Source organism: Setaria viridis, chromosome 6 (assembly GCF_005286985.2).
Source record: "Setaria viridis chromosome 6, Setaria_viridis_v4.0, whole genome shotgun sequence".
Taxonomy (NCBI): Eukaryota; Viridiplantae; Streptophyta; class Magnoliopsida; order Poales; family Poaceae; genus Setaria; species Setaria viridis.
The window spans coordinates 24119953-24146353 of NC_048268.2; the positions used below are offsets into that span (position 1 = coordinate 24119953).

At 43.3% G+C, this 26401-nt stretch overlaps 2 long non-coding RNA genes across 3 annotated transcripts; both read right to left on the bottom strand.

Annotated features, from left to right (window-relative positions):
• Window positions 1–1727: 1727 nt before the first annotated feature.
• LOC140223117 (uncharacterized) lies at window positions 1728–15992 on the bottom strand. 2 transcript variants are annotated; one of them, XR_011898561.1, is made up of 5 exons: window positions 15432–15992; window positions 12544–12706; window positions 10594–11085; window positions 10253–10451; window positions 1728–2083 (listed from the first exon to the last, which is right to left on the bottom strand). It is a non-coding gene; the product is annotated as an uncharacterized lncRNA (long non-coding RNA). The 2 variants fall into 2 exon arrangements; XR_011898559.1 differs by lacking the exons at window positions 1728–2083; window positions 10253–10451 and having other exon boundaries at window positions 10531–11085; window positions 15432–15928.
• A 3565-nt stretch (window positions 15993–19557) lies between these two features.
• LOC117859744 (uncharacterized) lies at window positions 19558–21359 on the bottom strand. The gene is made up of 3 exons (XR_004641288.2): window positions 21054–21359; window positions 20689–20965; window positions 19558–19951 (listed from the first exon to the last, which is right to left on the bottom strand). It is a non-coding gene; the product is annotated as an uncharacterized lncRNA (long non-coding RNA).
• Window positions 21360–26401: the final 5042 nt, after the last annotated feature.

Sequence of the window (26401 nt, forward strand, 5' to 3'; positions counted from 1 at the left end):
AATGGATGTATAACGCGGACCGACGGACCAAGGAGTTTGTTGATGGCTTGTATTATTTTCTCAAAGTGGCCAAATCCAACAAGCCAAAGAATGGATTCATATGTTGTCCATACTTCCAATACAGTCCCGGGAGACTATTCACAGCCACTTGTTTAGATACGGTTTCATGCCTAACTTTTTGGTTTGGACCAAGCACGGCGAAAGAGGGGTTATAATGGAAGATGGCGAAGAAGAGGAGGATGATAACAACATTCCGGACTAGGCTGTAGGCCAATCTTTTACAAATACTACAATGGGCGAGGCTGATGAGGATGAGTTTGCAAAAGATAGCCCTATTGATGATCTTGGTCAGGTGTTACAGGATGCACAGAGAGGTTGCGAAACTGAGAAGGAATCAAAAAAATTGCAGTGCATGATACATGATCATAAAAAATTATTGTACCCAGATTGCAAGCAAGGGCATAAAAAATTGGGTATCACACTGGAAATGCTGCAATGGAAGGAAAAAAGGTGTGTCCGATATGGCATTTTAGGGGATATTGAAAATTGTAAAGAACATTCTTTCTGAGAATAATGAATTATCGTCCACAATATATGAATTTAAACAGGTTGTCGAGGGGCAGCCTCCCAAGAAGAGAGTTCCCAAGAAGGTGATGTGGTGTTTCCCTATAATACCACGTTTGAAGTATTTGTTCAAAAACAAGGCGAATGCTAAGTTGATGCGATGGCACAAAGAAGAACGTAAGCAAGATGAGATGCTGAGACACCCCACGGAAGGGACCCAGTGGAGATCAATTTATTGAGCATTCCCGGACATTGAAAGTGATGCAAGGAATATAAGGTTTGGTTTAAGTACTGATGGATTCAATCCATTTGGTGAGTTGAGTAGTGGTCATAGTACTTGGCCTGTGACCCTACGTTTGTTCAACCTTCCTCATTGGTTGTGCACGAAGCGGAAGTTCATTATGATGCTGGTGTTTGTCCAAGGCCCAAAACAACCTAGCAACAACATTGGCACGTACCTAAGACCGTTGGTTGATGAACTTTTACTGCTCTGGAAGGAAGTGTACGTGTGGGGGATGAGGATAAACAAGAGAGTTTTGACCTACGAGCATTGTTGTTCATAACCATCAATGATTGGCCTGCGCTGAGTAACCTTTCAGGATAGACAAACAAGGGATATCGGGCATGCACCCACTATTTAGACGACACAGACAACATGTATTTGAAACACTATAGGAAGGTCATGTATATGGGCCATCATCGATTTCTTCCTACTAACCATCCATTAAGAAAGAAAGGGATGCATTTCAAAGGGGCTCCAGACCATCGTAAAAAACCTGCACACTGTAATGGAAAGCATGTCTTTAAGATGATAAAGGATGTACGGGTAGTCTTTGGAAAGGGTCTTGGTAGCAAACCTGTTCTGAACGACGATAACAGACGTGCACCCATGTGGAAGAAGAAGTTTATATTTTGGGAGCTACCTTATTGGGAAATCCTAGAGGTCCGCAACGCAATAAACGTGATGCACCTGATGAAGAATCTTTGCGTGAACGTGCTAGGCTTCATGGGTTGTTATGGGAACTCAAAAGCATTGGAAGCATGACAGGACCTAAAATCTATGAAGCAATGAGATGACCTACATCCAAAAAGATAGATAAAGGACAACACTACTTATGTCCTGCTAGTTACACTCTCAGCAAGAAAGGGTTACACTCTCAACAAGAAAGAGAAGGATAGCATGTTTGAATGCATGAATAGTATCAAAGTTCCGTATGGGTACTCCTCAAATATAAAGGGAGTAATAAATATGAAAGAAAAGAAATTCACAAATCTGAAGGCCCATGACTACCACATGTTAATGACCCAGTTGCTTCCGGTTGCACTGAGGGGTATTCTACCAGAGATTGTACAATTGGCGCTCGTAAAGCTATGCACGTTTCTCAATGCGATTTCGCACAAGGCAAGAAATCCAACCAAGCTAGTAAAGCTATAGAATGATGTGATACAATGTCTTGTCAGCTTTGAGTTGGTATTTCCACCATCCTTCTTCAATATTATGACGCACCTCCTGGTTCACCTAGTCAAAGAGATTAGTATTCTCGGTTCAGTATTCCAGCACAATATGTCGCCTTTCAAGAGGTTTATGTAAGTCCTAAAAAACTATGTTCATAATCGTGCCTATCAAGAAGGAAGCATCGCCAAAGGATATGGATCTAAGGAGGTCATTGAGTTTTGTGTTGATTTTATTGACTCAATTAATTTATTGGGGTTCCAACATCACGCCACGAGGGGAGGCTGTGGGGAACGGGGACCCTTGGAAGGAAATCAAGTTTAAGCAATGATACTGATTTGTTCCATAAAGCACACTTCATTGTTCTACAACAATCATCCTTTGTGGATCCGTATATCAAGGAACACAAGCATATTCTATTTTCCCAATACCCGACGAAATCCGATGCCTGAATTATACATCATCACATGGATACTTTTCCCTCTTGGTTGCGTCAACAACTTATGGGTAACTCCGCGATCTCGCTTGGTCAGCTAGGGGACTTTCTAGCACAATCATGAAATTCCAAGGTTACGAGATAAATGGTTATACATTTTACACGAGAGACCAAGACCAGAAAAGCACCAACCAGAATAGTGGTGTCCACATAGATGCCATAGACAGCAATAGGAGCAAGGACTCGTATTATGGTTTCATAGAGGAGATCTGGGAACTCAAATATGGACCGCTGAACATCCCTCTATTTTGTTGCTAATGGGTGAAGCTAACTGGAGGTGGTGTAATGAAAGATCAGTATGGAATAACAATAGTGGACCTGACCAAAATGGGATACAATGATGAACCATTTGTCCTTACCAATGATGTGCACCAGGTTTTCTATGTGAAGGACATGTCTAGCAAACCCAAGCAAAATTCAGAAGATAAAGATAAACCATAGGAGCCAACGCACCACATAGTTCTTTCAGGTAAAAGAAAAATTGTGGGAGTTGAGGACAAAACAGACCAGTCAGATGATTATCATCAGTTTGATAGCATGCCTCCATTAATTGTCGAAGTTGATCCAAGCATCATGCTAGCCAAATAAGAGGCTCTGCACTTATGCCGCGATCATGACCAAGGAACTTTCGTCAAGAAGAAGTATTTTAACGTTACATTGTAATGCACTAAATATTGTTCACCTTTATGTAATGCTCTATGGCCATCAGAACCTTTGAATTATATTGTAATCTCTATGGTGAACATTTATTCGATCAATATAAATAATGTTAACTTAACCACATAGATCCATTGCATTTTTTGCGCGTTGAAATTATTTAATTGAAGAGTTTGTTGATGATAGTGATGCATTAAAATAATTATTTTAGAAATTTAATCAACTAGTATAGAATTAATGACTGATTCAAACCTATTTTAAATATACTTGCTAATTTAATATATTTTTTCATGTTCAAAATATGTAAAGTTTTTATTTTTTGTTTAACAAAACTAGTGGAAAACAACTTAAAACATACATAAACTGCAATTGGAAAACAAGCGAAAAATGAAAAACCCCCACTAAAGGGCATTTAATCCCAGCTGATAAGTCTACCCGGGACTAGGGGGGTTAAGACACTCACCCCCTTCTCCCCTGCCTCATCTCTCATGCACACTCTACTGGATCCACCACCTTGCGCCTGCTCAGCCGCCGTCCGCCTGCCCCACCCGTTGTCGTCCGCCCGCTCCCGTCCACCACCTAGATGCCGTCCACCTGCCCCGACTGCCGTTGCCCTCCTGCCTAGTCCACCGTCGCTCGCGGTGCCCCGGTCCGACCACCATCTGAGTGCCCCCCGCCGTCCTCCCGCCCCATCCGCCCAATCGCTCGCCCCGTTGCCGGCCCCATCCGAGCAGCCCCCGCCATTTTTCCACTCACCCCGCCCCAGCCGCCGTCCGAGACCCGCGCCTTCCGCCCGCCCCGACCGCGCGCCATCGTTCGCCCACCCTGTCGCCCGCCCCAGCCGTTGATCCGTACGCTCGCAACGCCGGCCGGTACGAGCCAGCACCCAGCCCGCCCTTTCTCCCCCCAACGAGGCCCTTGGTGACGCAAGGGCCCTTTTGTGTTACTGTTATAATTTAATTATAATTGTGTATTACTGTTTTTATTTATTTAGCTTCAAATAGCTTGAAGGAATTTCCAAATCCATTTACCCAATATTCCTATTAATAAAAGATCCAATATTCCTAGAGTTGCCAATTTTCAAAGGCATTATTGATATAGGTGCATAAGTTAACTTATCTTTTTGTAATATTTATCTCATTCGATGCTAATACTTGAGTTCAATTCAAAGACATGTGGGTGCTTTCATAATTTTTCAACATTACTTTTAGGTTATGCTTTTATAGTTTTATGCACTACTTCGTTCAACCAGTAGAATAGTGAAGTTTTGGTTTCATAAAATCAAGAAAATCAAACTTTGATGCTGAATGATTCATTGATGCTACATCAAAGTTTATGATATAATTTTTAATTTAATGTATCTATAATTACATGGCTGTTATAATTCGAAGAGATGGGAGATGAAGCGGATGCAAGCTATATAATGGAGCAGATTATTGATGGTGGTAGTGGCTCCAACGTTCCAATAATGTACACCGAGGATGAGGGTAGCCAGGCGGACATGTTCCTCAACATGTCTGGTGATGGCAGTGATGAGCCCAAGCACCGCGTTGATGACAATGCAGTACAAAACCTTGCCGTGATGGAAGGTTCCAGTGAGGTATATATCATTTTTATTGTTTTACCCCATCTATAATTTCATATTCATTATTACTATGTACTAATTAATGAATCTTAAACTGTTAACCCTCTGAATTGACGAAGCGAAATAAGTCGCAAGGTCATACAAAGATAATGGAGGGAAGGCTTCACATCACGGAAGTGACAAAAGAGGGTCAGCCAATTGCTCCCGAACATGTGGCTAGAAATTTCATGAGTCAGTGCGGGGCTATTGTAAGGGACAACATGCCCATCAGCATTAGAGAATGGAAGGGTAAACAAAATGATTCATACGTGCTCCCGCAGACACAAAAGGATATGTTGTGGGCAGATGTCAAGAAACACTTCACACTTCCTGAAGGTGTTGAAGAAAAAGATGTGAAAGAGTGGAGATCTTCAAGAACAATCTGGATGCCAACTTTATCAAGAACGGTTGGACTCTAGATTTTGATAAGTGGCCAAAGTTAAGGGACCACTGGAACTCATTTGTGGAATACAAGATGAGCGAAGGTAGTACAAATAAGGTTCGCGTCAACGTTACCAATGCTAGTAAGAATGAGTACCATCATCGTATAGGGTGAGGTGGTTACAGGAGTGCAATTCCCAAATGGAAAATGTGTGAAGAAAGGAACAGCAAGAGAAGAGCTGGCGGCGCATGTTAGAAGCTAAAGTGCATTCACAAGAAGTAGGAATACAAGACGAAATTAATTGTCGAGTGGCCTTGGTAGTTACTAAGATGGCCCAATCTGGAGCACTGTCGAATCCCAACGTCGTCAGCCCTTCTCAACGCTGAAGTAGCTGTGCTTCCATAGGGATCCCTGATGAGAACATGCCAAGATTAACCATGGTTGTGCAAGACAACCAACAGTACCCTGTTGTCAGATTTATAAGCCCGGCAGTCCACCAGGGGGTTACCCAAGTGGTTGATTTGTAGGTGGAGGCGATTTTGAAACTAAGAACTTGAAGGTGATCGTGAGAACACAAAAGACATGAGGGTTTTAGACAGGTTCGGGCCTCCAGAAAGTAATACCCTAAGTCATGTATGCATGGATTGTATTGCTTATATGAGATGTTGTCCCCTCGAGGGTTCCCTTGGCTATCTTATATAGGCTGACGACCTAGGGTTATAAGTCGGTTGAATCTAATCTACTCGATAGTTACATGGAAAGTAATCTGAATTGGATTACAATACGTATCCCGCAGTATCTGGGCTAATTTGCATTGCCCAGCTTTCTTGACTTGTGCTCCAAGTATCTTCACGTCCTTGAACCGCACCTTCTAGTCAGGTGGGCCCACTTGTCAGGACTGACCAGTATCCTGGTCGGTGGGGACCCATGGGGTACCCATATCCCTCAAGCCCCCGAGCGTTGTGTAGGCAAACATGAACCAGAGGTCATCACAGTGAAGCTTGAAATGTGGTCGGCTGAAGCTGCGATGGCGTCATAGTGACGGAGAGGCTGTGCAGTGCTCAAAAAGAAAAAAATCTGAGCGAACGCAGAGCCATACATGCAGAGCGAAGTCGAGTACCGAGTTGATGGATGTCGGGCATCCAGTAGGTCGAAGCGAAGGACATGGAGGGCGTCGCAAGACGCACTGCATAGGAGTAGCTCCCGAGCATTGAAGCGATTAGTATAATCGGTCCAATGGTCAAAAAGGAAGAAAAAATTGATCTTAGAAGCAGGTCCTACTGCCCGAGCACAAGGATAGGCGAAGCTACGGAGGCACGCTGACCCGAAGTAGGCACCTAGCCCTCGAGCATGAGCGCGAGGACTGGTGGAGCCATGGAGGCACGCCGACCTGAAATAGGCGCCCAACCCCCGAGCGCGAGCGTGAGGACTGGCAGAGCCATGGAGGCATGCTGACCTAAAATAGGCGCCCAACCCCCAAGCATGAGCGTGCAAACTGGTAGAGCCAGGAATGCACGTCGACCTGCAATAGGCGCCCAATCCCCGAGTACAAGGACTGATAGCGCCACGGAGGCACGCTGACCTAAAATAGGCGCCCAGCCCCTGAGCGGAACGACTAGCGGAGGCACGCCGACCTGCAATAAGCACCCAGCCCCCGAGTACGAGGATTGGCGGAGCCACAGAGGCATGCCAACCTGAAGTAGGTGCCCAGCTCCCGAGCATGAGAGCCGGACAAGTCGTGGAAGCACATCGACTCGCCTCCCGCCCTGAGCCAGAGAGGTCGGCTGGGTAACGGGAGCCATGCCGAGTCGTCGATGGCGCCCAGTCCCCGAGCCTGGGAGCCAGACGAGTCAAGGAAGTATGCCGAGTCACCTCCCGCCCCGAGCCATAGAGGTTGGCTGAGCGACGGGAGGCACGCCGAGTTGTCTGTGGCACCTAGACCCCGAGCCTGGGAGCCGGACGAGTAGTAGAAGTACGCCAAGTCACCTCCCGCCCCAAGCCAAAGAGGTTGACCGGGCGACAAGAGGCACGTCGAGTCAACGGCGGCGCCCAGCCCCTGAGCCTGGGAGCCAGCCAAGCCACGGAAGCACACTGAGTTGTCTGTGACATCCAACCTGTTGGAGGTATGCCCTAGAGGCAATCATATAGATGATGATGATATTCCATTTGTATCCATGATTTGAATATTGTGTTCATTGAATATCCATTAAAGGCTACTTGAATTGATTTGCAATTATGTGAATTGTATGTGAAACTCTTTACTTGTATGGTTATTCTAAAGTTGTCCCTAGTCGGAGTTCATGTGAGGACACACATGAATATTAGACTAGCACATGTATTAGTTGATGACTATGTTTCACAAGTCATGGACATGGAGATGTTGAACTAATAATGTGGACACATGTGGAGACATGTGCTAGGACTGACCCAACACGAGAAGTAGTTCTCTCTTTAAACAACATATACGCTTTGTCCTTAGACCTGAGATTGTCGCATGTATTCTAGATGTGGATCGACCTACTTAGGGGCTATCAAACGCTACGCCGTAACAGGGTAGTTATAAAGGTAGTTTTCGGGTTTGTCAAGAAGCATGCTATGAGACATGGTCAATCAAGAAGGGATTTGCCCCTCTCTGATTGAGAGTGATATCTCTGGGCCCCTCGAGTGATCGGATCCGAAAATGCATGGTCATGCTACGTATGGTTAAGAGTTAACCTACAAAGGGATTCCGGATCACAGGATCGAGAAAGAGCGGTCGGCTTGTAGCTAGACCAAATATCGTGAGGCAAAGGGAATAGCATGTATATTATGTTGTGATGGTTCGTCTGATATGATCTTCGTGTGCGTATAGGAGTTGGCACGTCTTGCTAGAGGCCGCTACCGACTATTGGGCCGAGTAGGAGTACTCGGGCCATGTCTATACGTATCCGAACCCATAGGGTCACACACTTAAGGGGCTGGAAGCCCAATTCAGATCAGATCCGAGTTGGATTAGGTTTAGAAGTACTAATGGGCCTCGGATCCAGAGGCCCGTCAGGAACCTCTATAAATAGAGGGGTGGGGGCGCCCTAGGGTTGACACCTTTTTGGCGAAACACACTTGCCGCGCCTCCCACGCCCTCGCCTGTTGCAACTCGCGGATCTAGCAATCCGGCTTGCGACGCTTCCTCCCTGCACGTGTGGATACCTTGGAGGTGTTGCGCCTGCAGCACTTGGACGAGCCATCGACGAGCCGCCGACGAGCCACGACGAGCCGACGACGAGCCGCGGCACCGGAGGCGATCTTGCTGCACGTGGACGAGCTGCTGAGGAGCTGCTAGACGTGATCGACTACGTACGACTACGTGATCATCTTCACTACACCGACGCATATCTACATCTTCCGTACCAGTAGTGCGTCGAGTGGTAATCCCGTGATCCTTATACGGCAGTTCTTCCTGGTTATACGCGGTAGAAATTTTTGATTTGCGCTAGTGTAGCCTACCTCGTATCCCAACACAACCCCCGAGCCTCGGAGCCAGCCGAGTTGCGGAAGCACGCCGAGTTGCCTCCCGCACCTAGCCCCGAGGCTAGGAGCCAATGGAGCTATAAAAGCACACCAAGTCACCTCCCGCCCTGGGTCAAAAAGTTCAGCCGGGTGACGAGAGGCATACCAAATCATTTTTGAGCTTGATTCATGCCGAGTCGAAGGGTGGCGTAGCGGAAAAGCTCATTAAGGAGTTGGACTGTAAAATAAAACTTGTGGTGTATCAAATTGTATGATAAGACATGTGATGTAATTGGCTAAACGTATGCGGAGAGAAAGGGCTCCATCCCTCCTTTGGTGTATATGACGGGACGACATGTAGCCGAGGCCTGTAGCCGCTAAGAGCCTAGCCTTGCCTGACCAGTGTCCTGTTGAGAGCGGATCTCGAGCTTGTAGGAGGGATGAACACAAGGTTGTCTAGGTTTTGCGAGCTAGAACGCCGACCACATGAGTTAGTCGTATTGCCTTGAGAGAGGAAGGAGAAGGATGCGACACCCAGAGGTCGGCTAGCACCTGGGGGAACCCCTTGAGCTTGAGAGCGAGTGGGTTAGACAGCCCCCGAGCGTCAGGAATAGCTTGGGCAAAAGAACAGTAAGGTCGTAGGTATGCAAAAGAACCTCGAGGGTTTTATTCATTCAGTAAAAAAGGGCAAAAAAGAAAACATAGCTTTTAAGTCCAGAGGGTAGAAGCGCCGCAGGTGCTCGATGTTCCTTGGGTGGGTCTTCAGATTGGATCTGAAGAGACTGTGCGAGTTTCACGGAAAACACAGCAGCTGAGTTCCTCAGACCAGAAAGGACGCGAGAAGGACCTTGCACCAACCTTGTTGGGCGTAGCACCGTCTCGGAGAGGTTGATGCACTCAGCGATGGTGTTGCTGATGCGATCTAGCCCCACAATCAGGTTGGAGGGTGTGGGCGGGCGGGTTGCTGCGAGGATGTGTGGGACCCTCTCTAAGAGAGAGGGATTGCTGACCTACTGGGCAAGCAGCGTGATGATCCTTAGGTAGAGAACTTGTTCCATTGGAGTAGATCCAATGGATGCTGAGCTGGCGGCGGATGCTGAGTCGACGGAAGTCGTGGTGGATTCAGAGTCCACCAGCATGCTCCCAAAGCGGAGCTAGATCGGGTTGGCGAGGAAGTCCTTCATGCTCTCAGGAATTACAATGCCAGGGCGGGATGCCATCGAGCTCGCTGGGGAGGATCACACAATCACCCTTACCTGGCGCGCCAACTATCGGGTTTATAAGCCTGACAGTCCACCAGGGGGTTACCCAAGTGGTTGATTTGTAGGTGAAGGCGATTGTGAAACCAAAAACTCGAAGGTGATCATGAGAACACAAAGGACACAAGGGTTTTAGACAGGTTCGGGCCTCCAGAGAGTAATACCCTACATCCTGTATGTGTGGATTGTATTGCTAATCTGAGATGTTGTTGTCCCCTCAGGGGGTTCCCTTGGCTGCCTTATATAGGCTGACGACCCAGGGTTACAAGATGGTTTGAATCTAATCTACTTGGTAGTTACATGGAAAGTAATTTGAGTCAGATTACAATACCTATCCCGCAGTATCCGGGCTAATTTGAATTGCCCGGTTTTCTTGACTTGTGCTCCAAGTATCTTCATGTCCTTGGCCCGCATGTTCTGGTCGAGCAGGCCCACTTGTCAGGAACGACCAATATCCTGGTCGATGGCGACCCATGGGGTACCCATATCCCTTATCTGTGGACAACATCCCTCACAACACCTCATGTGAGCTGCATAGACCATTCGGCAACATCACTATTAAGGTATACGTATATATAATTTATGCAATCTTCTCAATTGATCCACGCGTGGGGAGTTTAATAACTTCTTTATTTCTCCTATATGTACAGGTGGCGTATAGTAGTGCTTTACCAATCCTGCTAGGGCAGACAAGCCATGGCATGGAGATTCCACCTGGCTACTCCAGCGTTGTCCTAGAGCAGATTTGTGATAGTTAATATGAAGGCCTAGAGCTTGACCTCCCAGGAGGTGATGGGGAAAGGACACTAGGAGATGCACTTCACAGGATCATTCTATGGCACAAATGCTACATCATCATCCACGGAAAGGAGGCATCATTGCTCCCCGTAGATCCCCGGCAATGACCATCTCCTCAGAACTTAAGACCATCATCTCCAGCACAACCACCTCTAGGACCGTCGTCACCAACAGGACCGTCGCATCCTCCTTGATCATCGTATCCATCTCCATAGAATCCTAGTGGTGCGAGCGATGACGACCACAACACCCCTTCCCAATCACCGTCGCTGGGACTAAGACCCCCAACGAGCAAGGAACCTGCAACACCTCTCAAGAAGCCACGAGCACCGCCTTCCAAGCCAAGGCAGCCAAAGGTGAAACAACCTGTTAAGAAAACAAAGAAGTCTGAACCCATTCAGAAGCTAGCTTTGGCGGAACCGCCCAAATTAACCTAACTAAAATGCACTTAAGTCGCCTAACACGCGATCATGCACTTTAACCAAGCCAACTTGGTCGTCCATCGGATTTCATCCGATAAACCACTTACTCAAGATCGAGAAGCATTGCTCACATGAAGGTGAGTGGGTACAGAGATTACAACATTCCCACCACATTAACATAGTTCAACAATTTATTACATCAGAGTTTTCGAAATTCAAACAGAGTTTGCAAGGTTGTAAACAATGAAGAAGTAAAACAAGCGGAAGCTACACAACGATACACAATACCATGGCAAAGCCGACCATGATATCAATGATCCCTACCCTCGCCGTCCGAGGAAGGATCCCACTTGATCGTCCAACCCGGAGGGAGCTGGGTAGGCCAGGTAAGACTAGCACCCAAAACAACAGTAAACCTGAAAAAGATAGCCACAAGCAAGGCTGAGTATACTAATACTCAACAAGGCTTACCCGTCAGGTGGTAACTACTCCATTGACTCCTAGACATGCAAGGTTTTTTGGCGGTGGGTTTGTTTTTGCCAAAAGCGACTAAAGTTGGTCCTTACTTTTAATATTTTAGCTCAGATTCTAAGTTCATTAACCAGTCTAGATCAACAACTTATATTAAGCAAGCATTGTTTCCAAACAATTTAAAGACCAAGCATTAGGATTAATATCATCATGTTCCATCTTTACTCAGTGCAGAATAACGATCAAGCAGTCCCAAACTGTGAGAGGCAGACGAATCGATTCGAATTTATTAACCATGCATGGCGAACCTAATCTCACGACATCCACGCACCACGAAGGGTCGCTTCACTTGTCAGCTGTCCCCATCGATCCCCAAGCACGTGTCAGGGTCAAACTTCCTTTGGCATGCAATGCTCCATAGTCCTGGCCTCTTGCCGTACTGTGACCACACTTGCACCCACATGATGCACCATGGGAATGATGTTCCAAGGACAGCAGGAGTATAAGCCATGCCCCAGTTCAATCAGGTACTAGGCTTCCCTATCCCATACTAGGTATGAGATTAGTACTTCCAAACACTTGATCACGAACGCCGACATGTTTTGACCTTAGTCCATTTTCATTTAGACAGATGGGGCAATCCACCGACCACCAAAACAGTTCACAAGGCCCTGGCCCGCCCGTCGTCCTTATGGTTGTAACATAAGTAAACAAACAACTCCTATAACTCGCGAGTGACAGGAAATCACTCGATTTTTACTGAGACCTATTAAGCATTGCAGCTACTCGACCTTAGCAACTAGTATTCAGATCAAGGTACTAAGTTCATGCATCTACGGTTTCAATCAACTCCTACAAACGTAAATGCACAATCATAAGCATCAATAACTTGCATAAATTTAAAATAGGGAATTCATGCACCGGGGCTTGCCTGGAAACCACACTAGGTTAGTGTTTGTTAGACAACACTCGCTTGGCGAGCATCTCCCATCTCGGCACATGCTTAGTCCTTCCATCTTCCGGATAGGTCCACCATACACCGTCTTCAGGTTTGGTTCCATCATCACATCCTTCACGTGGTTTATCTAGCGTATCTAGATGAGATGCAAGATGCAAGAGCATGAATATGAAGAATGGTAAAAAGAGATGCATTACACAAAAGCATTCAAGGCAAACATAAGATCATGCAAGACATAGGCACCTAGAGTTATTTAACTATACACCACATAACCTATTATAGAGGGATAGCAAGTACACTAGGCATGGCACACAAGTGAACATAAGTCAAGCTATTGCAAGCAATTAACAATCAAGAGCTAATTAAGCAGAGCGTCACACAAGAACTAGGGTGATGGTGCTTAACAACATGGCATACATAAGTGCATCACACAACTAGCAAGTTGAATGTGATCAAAGTATATTACATTTGTTTTTAAACCACTCATACACAAGCAAGTCACACACCAACATCACTCAGGTTCTAGCAAGCTATGCAGCAAGGTTATTTTGTAGCAACATGCATACATGATCATTGATTAGTTAAGTGCTTGACCAACATTATATAACACATTTATAAGATTCTCAGGTAGATCAAGTTAACTATAATAGTGATATGAGCTAACTAACAAACACACAAGGCAACGTCAAGTTAAAGCTAATAACTTAAGCACATACACAGAATCTGGATAGTAGCACAGTAGTCACTTGTTTTAGCTATAACTAGAGATATAAGCATCTGATAAGGGTGACCCTAGACTTTCTATAAAGTTAACAAAATTATCTAAAACTTTGTTATTCACACCAAAATCTGATTCAACAAATAACAAGGTGAAAGCACACCAATAAGCAGATCGGTACAAACAAGGATAGAAAATTGATATGAACTTCAGAGAGCAATAAGTTGAGTTTTAGCTTTCACAACAAGGTGGTTCTAGACTTTTTAGAAATCTTAGAAAACCATGCACAACTTGTTATAAACACCACAAGCTAAAACTAAAATTAACTAGGTCAAACATCACAAAAAAAATATCTCTATCCAGATTAGGACAGATTCTGTCATTCCACTTCACAAGCTCATAACTGGAGATTTAGACCACCAAAAGGGGTGATCTTTAACAATTTGGAAATCTCATGAAAACCAATACACTTCTTCTATTATCTCGAAGACATGATTCAAAGCTTAACTAATTCAAACAACACAATGATTCAGACCTATACATAGAGCATGCAAAACTTGACAATGAATTTGTAAAATCTATAGCTCCTAAAGCATCAGGCTTATGGTCATAAAAATTTAACAAAAGCTATATTATGAAGTTACCTACAACTTTTGTATTCAGCATATTTATAGAAAACATTATTATCATCTCAAAAACATTGCCACAACAGAAACTACTCTAGTAGCCATTTCAGCACATATGCAACAAGGTTCTTCATTTAGTTCTTTAACAAGGTAACATATGCATAAGTTAAACACATAGCTCACAAATACTATCAACATAGTTAATTATCATTAGCTTTAGGTAACATGGAACACCCTAAATACCTTAAGCAAGAATTAAAGCAAAGGTGAAGAACTTATATAAGTAGTTGTTATATTAACATGAGAGCATACATATGAGTTATATTCAAAGCTTAACCACTACTTATTATAACTTAGCATCATATGTACCCCTCAAAAATAACTATTAAAAGCTTCACATGACCTAAGTATATGCATCTACTAGCAAACTTTCATTGTCCAATTATATAGTAAACATATATATTAATTATAGGTGATGTGGCAAAAATCTCATTTGGAGCTGAGATTTTTATGGATGATAGATGTTATCAAAATATGGCTACTGTATAAATCTCACATGCTCAGGTTTTATAATTTAATTGCTATGAAAAAGATAAATTGCTATTGCAAGAAAACATGTAAAAGCAAGACAAATCTAAAGATCATCATTTTCTATAAACACATAGCCATATTATATATTATTATGGTAGAACAACATCATACAAAGGTAGTGGAACCACATTTCCCTTTTTTACACCTACAAAAAATTTATAACTTATTTAAAACCATTTATGAAGAAATAAACAAGTTAAATCAATAAGTCAATCATACTGCATCTAATAAATATGAACGTTTAACCACAGCACACATATAGCATCGGTAGCCTACAATAAAAATTTCACAGCAATTGGAGCACCACTACTTTAGATATGAAAATGACAAGCAAAACAAGCTAAAAATTGCCTATTTATCAATATTATATCAAAACATGATAAAAACAGTACCTAACTAGAATGTTCAATATTTTTATTAACTATAGAGTGTCATCATAAGACTAACATAACTGAAATCACAATCTTTGGACTTCTATAACTCAAAATATGCATCCAACCAACTTAAAAGGATTTCTAAAAGAACTTTGCAAGGATAAATAAAAACATCAGAAACTTTCTACTAACATATATCATATTATGACTCTAATGCATAGTTATTCTCATAAGGATTCCAAAAAATCCTCATTTGCTATTTTACAATTTTTCTACAATTTACTACGAATTTCCAAAGTTGCAGCCTTTTTAGATGGAGGAAAGAAAACCGAGGCAAACTTCCAATCTAGCCCCCAGGTCTAAGGGTTAATTGTGCAAAAGTCCCTAAAACTTCCCCATAACCCCCCTACACTTCCTTCTTCTTCTCCAATGAGGCCCCCCCACGCAAACAGATCACAGGCACGGGACACAGACGACACCTGGGCACCTAGGGGCTGGCTGGGAACAGGGGGAAGGGAAGGGACATGGCTTGGGGAGGGAGAGGGGCGGCACCTTGGGCCAGGGAGCGCACCAGCAGGGAGTCAGGCGCTTGGAGGAGGGTGGCGCACAGGGAGGAACAGCGCAGGAAGGGGGTGGTAGAGGAGCTGCCGTGGAGGGCGTCGTCCGGTGAGGGAGGAATCCCGGGAAGTAGAAAAATGGATGCGGGACAACGTGGGGAGGCTCTAGCTGCAAGGAATTGGGCCAGGACCTTCAGATGGCAGCGGATTTCGCTGGCAAAGTTTGGGGAAAAAATGGAGCTCGGTGTTCTGTTAATGGAGATTGGTGCGTGTGGGAAGCTAGTGGCTCGTTTTATAGGCCGGGAGCGGTGAGGATTAGAACGGCGCGAGGAGATAAGGATGACACAGGGTTGTTGCTTGCCCATTGGCAGCGATGGCGAGCTGCTGTGCATGGCGGCCTGGTGGTGCACATGCCTGTTCGGTGGAGCTCGGGCCAATAGAGGGCAAGGAGAAGGCGTGAGAGACAAGGGAGGTCACATGGGAGATGCTCGGGTGGCCTATGGGCGGACGGGGGCCTTGCTGGTGCTAGGGAGCCGCCCAATCCGGTGATCTTGGGGCTGCGTGCCGGCCATCTGGCGTTTTGGTGCTGGAGGAAGGAGATGTCATTCTGACAAGCGGGCTCGCGGCAAAAATAGAACGATTAACATTTGCTTCCTTAAACGACCTAGCTATCGGTGTCCAAAAATTCTCCAAAAATACTCGTTGGAAAGATAAAATCACCAAAAATCCAATGCAAGAAGAATAAACTCAAAAACTGTTATGGTTTGCACAAAATTGTCAAAACAAAACAGCTAAAATCAAACTTTAATTGAATTTTTAACTCAAGAAAACATCTCTGAAAAATTTAGTAAAAATATTTTAAAATCACTAAATGGTGTACAGGATTTGAATAAAAAATTTGGGGGCACATTGGTATGGAAGAAATTGGGGTTCCTTCACAAATTTGATTTTTCACCAATAAATAACAAAATTCTGGGCACTTAATAATCCATGGCCAAAATATTCATTTATGCACAAATGATGCTTATGACGGAAAACTATGCACAAAAAGATGTTCATGGGGCTTAAATATGCATGATGATGCTCATGATGCGTGTCGTGGCGAAGGTGTCGGGTTTAACGCGTATTCTCACACCAAGTTCGAACTAAGTGGGTTAATTTCCAAAAGTGAAGGTTCGGGAATAAGGTATGCGCTATGACTTTTATAAAGATCAACAAGAAAAAAGCTCGATGAAGTTGGGGATAGGATGGTAGGATCTTTGGTGGAATGTCGGTCAAGGCTATTTTTGAATCGGATCTGAAATTTGACCGATCGTCTACTCGATTTTGGAACATCCTCTGCTCAAAATCAGAAGAAGTGCTGTGAGTGGAAGGTGTTCAACTTGAAAAGTTCTACCACTAGTATATTGGTCACGATTTAAGTTCTTATTAAAAAAATTATTTTTATTTGCTTCACAAGTTATTCTCAACAGGAGGGAGTTTTTAACACTTGGTTCGAAATCTGAGCTATTTTTGGACCTTAACTCTCAGCAATTTGGAGTTAGCTTTGTTTTGCTTCATAATCACGCTGTTGTTTATCTGATTTATGTTCTTAATTACTCGGGCTGTCACACTAATAATCAATATGACTACTAAGGAATTGTGGCAGGTATTGCAAGCAACGGTGAGGAGTTCTTCAAATCATGCGCTGAACAAAGAAAAGCAAAGGAGATGGAGCCAAAGCTAGTAGATCCAGTGAAATTAAAAAATTTTATTGGCATGTCAAAAGAAGTAAAGAGGACTTTACTATTGAACTATGAGCGTTCGTTAGTTAAGTTTGATAAGACGAAAAAATGGTGAGGAGCGTCATCTTCCAGTCGTACTATCCCCCAGCTCAGGGATCTACTAGATGAAGACGCTCAAACAATAGCAGCAATGCCCTTAGAAAAACAAATCCAAGTCAATGGATTTATGCAAGATACAGGTATGTCGCTCGCTGAAGTTCTAGGGAAAGTTGAACTGCCAGCTCCACAGCTAGTTGTACCTAAATGGCCCTTTGAGGTAGGCAAGCCTCTAGTAAGGCCTGAATTGGTACGAAAGCTCTCTACGAAGATGTAAGAATTCCACCAATGGTACATGGAGCATTCTGCTAACGATAGGCTCATGTTCACTCTTTGGGTTAACCGATTGATTTTTTTTGGCAAAGATGAGAAACTCCTGTGGATGGAATTTAAGGATATATATGAAGTGTACCATCAGGATGCCCTTGACGTCTCTCTCATCAGCGCCTGGGTTCTGTAAGTTTCTGTTTATCAATATGTAAATTTTTGGTCAGACCATTATTTTTTGTATTTGCGTCGCCCTACTAACTTCATCTTCGATTTTATGTAGGATGCTAATTCAGAGGTGCCGTAGAGAATCATACATCAATGTTGGCTTCATGGATCCATCGCTTGTTAACCAAAAGCAGATACGGGATCAACCAAAGCAAACATTGGAGGCAGTGTATAATTTCTTGGAGAAACAAAATTACAAAGAATACATACTAATGCCATACAACTTTAAGTAAGTGTGGGTACCGTCTATTTTTTTTTTCCCTTTCCTTACCTAATTAGTGTTAGTTAGCTCTAATATGAACATTTATGTATGCAGTTTTCACTGGATTCTCCTAATAGTTATGATTGATAAAAGCCACATTGTTGTGTTTGATTCATTGAGGAAACCACTGGCAGAATACCAAGACATTCAAGACATGCTAAACTTGTAATAATTCTGGACCTTTATCTCTATGCAAAAGTTTATTTCCTAAATTTTCACCTAACACTGTATCATTCATTATTTTAATCCGTAGCGCATGGAAACGATTCCTTAAGACTCACCGTGGTGAATTCAAAGGAAAACTTACATTCAATACAAAGTTCCCGTACGTATGAAGTTTGCACATTTTGTACATTCTATAACACGAATATTTCATAACTTATTTTTCCCCACTAAAGTGGATACAGGAACGAGGCAATAATCTATGTGGATACTACGTCTGTGAGAACATGAATAATTTTGTGCATGACAAGGTGCTATCGTTGCATGATATAAATGTATGTAAAATAAAACTATTAATAATTAATTATTTTCTAGCTTCTTATATTTAATTGTTTGTGTAGCATTCACATATTTCCAATTTACAGATGTTTAATATTCAACAAAAACTCTTGGAGAAGGAGAGGATTTTGGCAATCAAGAAGGTCTCATAGGATTCCTTGTGGACGAGATGATAAATCCCGCGGGAGAATTTTATTACGATGGACGTTCAATAACCGCACCGAGCAACACCACGACGGGATGATCCTAAGAACGAAGAGGATAAATTATTGTATATATAGTAATTGCATAAATACTAGTTTGATGTGTATAATATACTAAGAATTGTGTATATATATATGTCATGAAATATATATACGACTTGGATACAATATTAATATGGAAAATAATTTGAAAAAAAGTCTTAAGTACTAAAGGGGGTACATGCATGCGCCATGCACGTACCCCTTTAGTGCCGGTCGGTAATACCAACAGGGACTAAAGGGGCAAGTCCCGGGTGATCTCCCCTTTTGTCTCGAAACTTAGTCTTGGTTAGATTTTGTGATCTATGGCCGTATCCAATCGGGACTAAACCCGTGTTTTCCGGTAGTGATAGCAAAAGCTATAGATCTAGAAAAGCCAAAACAAATAGTAATTTGGAACAGAGGGAGTAAGAACGGTTTTGAGCATGAGACGTACGACTTAATTATTAACACTACCGGGAAGGTAATTCAAAATACTGACGGAAAAAAAAATCCGCCAGGGATAGAGGGACAGGGAAATGAAAATTTGCCTGTCGGTTTTTCATTTCCCTGTCGGTTTGGTCATTTTTCTGTCGGTATCTGCCACACAGGGAAATGTCTTCCGTCAGGTTTGAAAATTTCCCCCGTCGACAAATGCCCGACAGAGAATAACCAACCAGTTTACCGTCAGGAAAACAATTTCCCTGTCGGGTTACAACCGACAGAATTTACTATCTTCACTGTTGTTTACCGACAGAGAAATATGACAATCCTTGATGATGTCATTGCAATGGGAAACTATTTGTTTTCAAGAAATGGTAATTTCAATTAAATCTGAATCATTCACATAATAGTCCAATTATGGCACACCACAACTTAATCATACAAATTGCTTAACTACACCAGAGCTCGACCATTACACACAGCATACATATAAGATGATGTCCAAATGTTTGGCTCAAACACCATTGTCACTGTGTCACATGTCTTCCCTAAAGCAAGTGTATCTCCTACCAACTAAGTGTATGCAGACCAAACACTTCAAAACGTTACAAGTTGAGTTCACATCAGTGAAAGTTCAAAAACTACCAAATAGCATGCTGTTTTTGCACAACTGACGAGCCCATCACATATCTTGGCTTCCACTGTTGCTATTGTGGCCACCATCATTGTCATTGTTATCACATTCCGAGGCAGCATGAGAAGAACCAGTAGCCTGCAAGTGAATGGGTTAGATTAGCTACTGCCGTTATTTTTCCATCTAATTCCTAATGTCTTATGTACAAAGAATAGATCAAGTTGCATATAAGCAAGTCTCCAAACATGGGCGCATAAGTATTTAGAAAGATGGAAATAAGGCAAGACATCCTACGAGGAATGCAACTGTTAATTATTTTCCAAATAGATGTTATGGCAACAGGCATCAAAATAGAATTTGGACGGCTAAATATTTCTCATGTAGCAGCAAAGAGGGAAATAAACTGGACAGCCTTCTCTACAGAGAGAAGTAACCTTCCAACAACCTGCATTTGGTCTAGACAGACAACAGAAAGAAGCGACATACAGTCAATTTATTTGGTAACATTCCAATTGGCATATTTCCAGCAACCTGTGCACACACGTGAATTAATTTGTTTTGATAAACAATTTCCAAATTACTCAAGTCACACGGTTGTATAAACTCAATTAATCTCTATCCAGCAAGTCACACATGTGCAAAATGGAATTATCCAAGATCCATAGACATGGATCCATCCACGTCAATCCCGAATAATGGCTGCATCTGTAATCACTCATAAATCATATATCTCAACAAGAACAGAGAACTGCAAGAAAATAATATCTAATATCTAGTGCTCTAATATCTAGTCTCTACTCTCTACAAGAACATATCAGAGTTTCAGAGCACCACATGTAGACAACAGAGGTGGGACCAACGAAGAGGAGTATCACCTGGATCTCATGGCGTGTTCCTGATTTGTTGTCTTGTCGACCGCTGAGGAGGCATTTCGTCAAACACCTTACTTGCAGTTAAAATAAACCTGTTAGGATTGGGTTACCGGTCGAGGTGGTCTCCGCTCTCAGGTCAGGTTGCCACCTTTGCTAGAGGTTCGGCCGCTCGCTACATGGCCGGAGTCTCGGCCGCAGTCCGGCCTCCACTGTCGCCTCCACGAGGAACGCATCCGCTAGGAGCGCGTGCTCGAGCAGCCTGGCAGCCAGAACTCCATGGCTGCGAAAATGGAGGAGTGCGGCAACACTGGCTTTCAAATGGGAGAACAATAGAGAGTAAGTGAGAAGGAGCAAGGGAGCTCGCTTACCTGGGCCAGCAGCCACAGATGTGCCCTGCGGTGACATGCTCCCCGTGGGCCTCCTCTTGCACGCGTAGCCGCCGCGCCACCACATCGCTCGCTCGCCCGCGACCGCCGCCGGCCTTCGTCATGAACCGCGACGGATCCGTGAGCTCTCCACACGATGTGAGCGTGGGGTGGCGCGGTGGCTCGGGGCGCTGGACCGGGCAGCCCCGGGGTGACGATATCGAGCGGGCGGCCTCGGGAGGCTTTCTCCAGCATGCGACGGCTTGGGAAGGGCTCGAGCAGAGGCGGCGGGGTAGGAAGAGGGAGGATAAGGTTAGGGTTAGAAGAGGCCGGCCGTTTTTAACTCGTGCGGGCACGTCGTGAGACGTTCGATTTAGATCGTACGTCTAGAATCGCTGCATCCTAAAGAGGCCAGTAGCTAGTTTGGGCCTGCCTTAAATCTTGATGGAGAGAGTATAGAGTCTCTACTACTCTAAAAAACCAAAGAGAAGAAAAAACTTCGTACGTCGTCTTCCTCTCTGCTCCGTTCACCCGTCCGCTGGCTCCCGCGTCCTCCGCGCAACCCGGTCCGCCCTCCGATGGAACGCCCTTTGAAGCCCACTGCGCTCGCCATCCACTGCCCCTCCTCGCACCCCGCGCTTCACGCTCCACCATCCGATGTTTCCGTCACTCGCCTACTCCTCCTCCCTCGCCCAGCATCGCAGCCGCCGCTAGCAGTCCGCATCACCTTGCCTAGCTCAGCCTACAACGCCACCGCCGCCCACAAACGTTGTCTACTCCCTCGCCCTACAACGCCGCAGCCACCCGCATTCTGCCTGACCACGGCTCCCTCGGCCTGCTTCGCCACTGCCGCGGACTGCTCCGCGGCCGACCAACGGATTGGCTTCGAGATCCAGGTCTTCAAGATCGGGAAGCGGAACCGGCGCCTCGTGCGCGCCAGGGTGCGCGTCTACGCGCCGCTGGAGGCAGGGCCACGCTCAGACTACGAGGGCCTCGCCGACTTCATCCCCGGTCTCTCCGAGTGCCGACTCCTCGACCAAGCCCACAGCCGGCCTAGAAAAGTACCAGGTAGGTCTCCTTCCTTTCCGATTCATCCGATTCATTCCTTTAATTTGTCTTCTTCATTCAGTTCCAATTCCAAATTCCTGTGATTTTGTTTATCTTTTCCCAGTCAAATCATTCTCTGATAGAAATTTGTCCTCAGCAATTATGGCTTTTATTCTAGGGATGGTTTTGTTTACCTCTTCTGTCCATTTGGTTAATATGTTGGAAATTCCAAAATGGTCATTTCTAGATCTATGCTGATGGTTGAGCAATGCATATTGCCAAGGTATATTGCAGTATTTCAAACATTAACGAATCAGCAATGTCTGTATGTTTTCTGTTCTAAATTTATTTCTTTTCAATGTAGCTTTGTGCTTCTGCTGATTAACTTGTAACCACAATTCTAGACTATTTTGTATTGTATGAGAATGTATGCATATGCCATCAAATCTTTCTTTGGGAGCTTTTATCTTGGGCAAAACTTAAGGTGGATGATTCTGAGAAAAGGGGATGAAGCATTGATATTTCCCTATTGTCTTTTATATTTTGTTGCGGGCTATTTTATCTTTTCTGTTGGGCTCATTTGGCTATGGGGTAGAGATGGTGTCAGCAGTTAAGACAAAAATTGTACCAAGGATTGGACTGCTTTGAGCCATACAACACAGATCCTCCAAATCGAAGTAGCCAAAGCTGTTGTTTGGTTGCAATTGATAGAACTTGCAGCGCAAAACAAAACCATAATTGACTGGAGTTGTATGAATTGATTGTGACTTTTATGGCATATAAACGTTACCCTGAAATGTGAAAGGTCTGCATTAGATGTTTGGATTTTATACATTGCTATGCCTGATTCTTGCTAAGCACATCTGTCTGAATGTAAAGTTTGCCACAAATTTCAGAAAAGAACCCACACGGATTTTTGATCAGTGACAATAAGCTGCGTTGATGATAAGATTAATGTTGCTGGAAATGCAAGAGGTTTGTCAGACTAACACGAGTTGAGTTTGATAATTATTCCTATTTTCAGACTAGCAGAGGTTGTGAGACTAACAGAGTTTGTGAGATCAAAGACATCAATGATTAACAATGGCAGGGGTAAGTTCTTTCAACCATCCCTGAATGGAGTCAATCAGATCTACTCATTGTTGGCTGCACAAAATAAGGTAATTGATCTTCTAAGTATACATTATGGACGGGTTTGTGATTTCAGCAAATAATGCTCATGATTGGATATAGCACGGTGAATTTTGTCATTGTGTTTTCTTTATTTTTCAAGCACATGGCATCATCATATCATTAAAAAATATCCATCGAAGAGGAAATGAATAGATGTGTTTATAGAACATAGAGAGGAGCCATTGACAAAAATACATGATATGCTTCTTGTTTGAACTTTTGTGAGGTTTCACATGATTTTTCTCTTTTAAAAAAAATCATTCATATCAATTCAAAAATTTTCTTAAAAATCATTCATATCTATTCAAAATTAAAGGAATTTATTTGAGTAATGATGTACCTGAACATTGATTATGATCCCTGGAAGTTATAGGCATATTCAGATGAAGCTGAGCCATGCTTATTAACCCATCTGTGGACTTATAACTGATTAGTTCCTTTTGTTAGGAAAATGATACACCTTTTTAGGATAAAGGGCCAGCAAAAGGATGATGCAGCAACTGCAAATGGAATGCCTGCTGCTGCTAAGAAGCGGAGTTCAGAGAGTTACAATAATAGGCCAATTACATTATCCTACCATTCAACCAAAGTTTTTATGGCTTTTCTTGGGAAGATTGGATATGCAAACCAAATTCTTTTTATGCCACTTAGTTTGTTTGGTGAAATTTTGTATCAGGTAGAATTTTCTGGACTTGCTATTGCTCAAGTGCTACCCAGTGTCATTCAACATGGAGAAGCATGAGATTGCCATGTCCAAGTTGTCAGGAGCAATAACTTGAGTTGCCAAGGTACAAATTTTACTGTTTGCAGTTTCTATTTCTAGATACTTGTCAGCTAATGGTTTGGTCGATTGGATTAGAAATTCTAACAATTTTGGGCGTTATCAAGTTAGGAAGGGATTCTTGACAGACAATAAGTCTCAGAAGCTTGCAATGTAGCACTGGTTCAAAACTGATGAGCATCAATTAAGATATATTTTAGATGTTGAGACTTTATACTGAATTTCGATCAGCAAAGATAATGTTTGATTCTATCACTGCAAAATATGTTATCAGGTTAGGAAGGGATTCTCTGATTAATGGTTTGATTCTATCCTAACCCTAAACCCTAATCTGGATATACAAGATATGTGTATGAGATTCTAGCTGCTGAAATCGTTTGTTTGTTTTTTGTCTCTAGCCATGTGAGATGCAAAAATAGTTTATTCAGATGCCTGTTAAGGGCAGCATAGTAGCACATTTATTAGGGTCATATGAAAACAAGTGATGTTATTTATGACATTGTTTCCAGCTTTTACAAAAAAAAATGTATATACCAAGCTACAAGGATTGGAAAATGATGACTGTCAAACATGATAATTTTTTTGGACGTCAGCATTTTTGTAGTTAATATTTGGTGAATTTATGGGACAGGTGTGATCTATATAAATTTTGCATTCTAAATATTTAAGTTATTAGAGCCTCTATATGAGGGATCCTGGCCATTGCCCTTACCACAATCGGCAGGGTGGCAATGGAGGAGACCTATGCCATGCCGATGTAGGGCATGCAAGTTGTTATTGGCCCATACCTTGATGAGAGCTTGACATCAGGGTCGATCCAGATGAGAGCTCGCTCCTAGGTGGTGTTGAACTGGTGTTGTGTCGACAGTTTCCCAAGTGCTCAGGAACTGGTGTTGTGCCCAAGTCGGCAGATGCGAGATATAGATGAGAGCTCGCTCCTAAACCCTGAGCAGACAAGATAGGCCAAAGGGATATGCTGACATATGTGCTCCGAGCTGCACATTAATGTTTTTTTAATGTAAGTGCTAGGAGCTCTGCCTTTCAATACATGGAGCTTTCTTTTGTTATGTTGATTGGTTTCCTGGAGCACTAATGATAGTCGGGGCACCCGGGCTGGATGTGCTCCAGGCTGTGCATGTCGTCGCAAATTAACTGTGGTTTTATTTTGCATATGGGGGCGTCAAGAAGAAGCTGGAGAAGGAGGAGTTGCTGGACTGGGAGAAGTACATGAAGGAGACTAGCAAATGTTCATGGAGGTACAGATCTTGCTTCTCACTTAAAGTTAGGCAAAACTGCTTGCTTTTTATTGTGATAAAGCGAAGTCCATTCACCAGTCCTGATTGTAGGGAAATTATTGAGATGATTTTTCTCCATTGTATTGTGTGTGTAGAATGCACTACTTATGAATTTTATTACGTTGTAGTGTTGGAGCATTGGGCTGTGTCTTGACAACACATGACTTTTTTGGGTAAGAGGACTGGCATGGTCTGAGGTGAAACACTTCATATTCCCGACTGCTTCCACAACTGTAGCAGGAAGTCTTCTTGGTTGTCCTTATACTCAGTTCTTATGTTGATCGGTGTGCTATGTTACTTCATTGTCTCACAGGAGTGATGAGTTGACTTTATAAAGTTTGTGTCCTAGTTGACTCCTGGTTTTTGGATTACCAATGTAGCATCCTCTGTCATTTTGCTTAAAATTTTGAATTATGTTAATTATAGCCCTGATGCTGCTCGGTTCCTACCTATCAATGATAATTTAATGCAGTAGTATGTTTTCATGAAATAACATGGAGGTCAAAACTAAATCTAAGATGGACAGTTATCTTGATGTATATTGGAAATTAACCCAATCTACGCTGCTTCATGTCCTTTGCGGCGGTGGTGTTAACAGATAACTGTTCCGAGGCTGATATGGTTGTTGGAGAAAGAATAAATTGTTTCAAACATGGCATAATGGAAAATAGGTAATCTACGATACAGATGCAGATAAGCTTTTAGCAGTTACAGATTGCTCATTTCTCCGCTTACTCTGATATACAATTGTTACCTCAGGCAATTTGAGATGGAATGGACTCCTCACATAGTGAATGCAAAGGTTGGTACATTTTGAGAAATCATGGTGAATTTTCATCCAGCTTAATTCATTTTAATGGACTCCTCATCTTTTTATGAGCAGGAAGTTGCTTGATAAAGTTACCTATATCTAGAGTTGATATTTTCTTAACAACATTGCCTCCATGCGCGCACAATCAAATGAAAACAGTTAGTGTGTACTCATTTCGTGAGATTAGCTCTGTTATCATTCTGTCATTTTTGAGGATTTCATTTGCCTTCTTTCCCTTGACTTT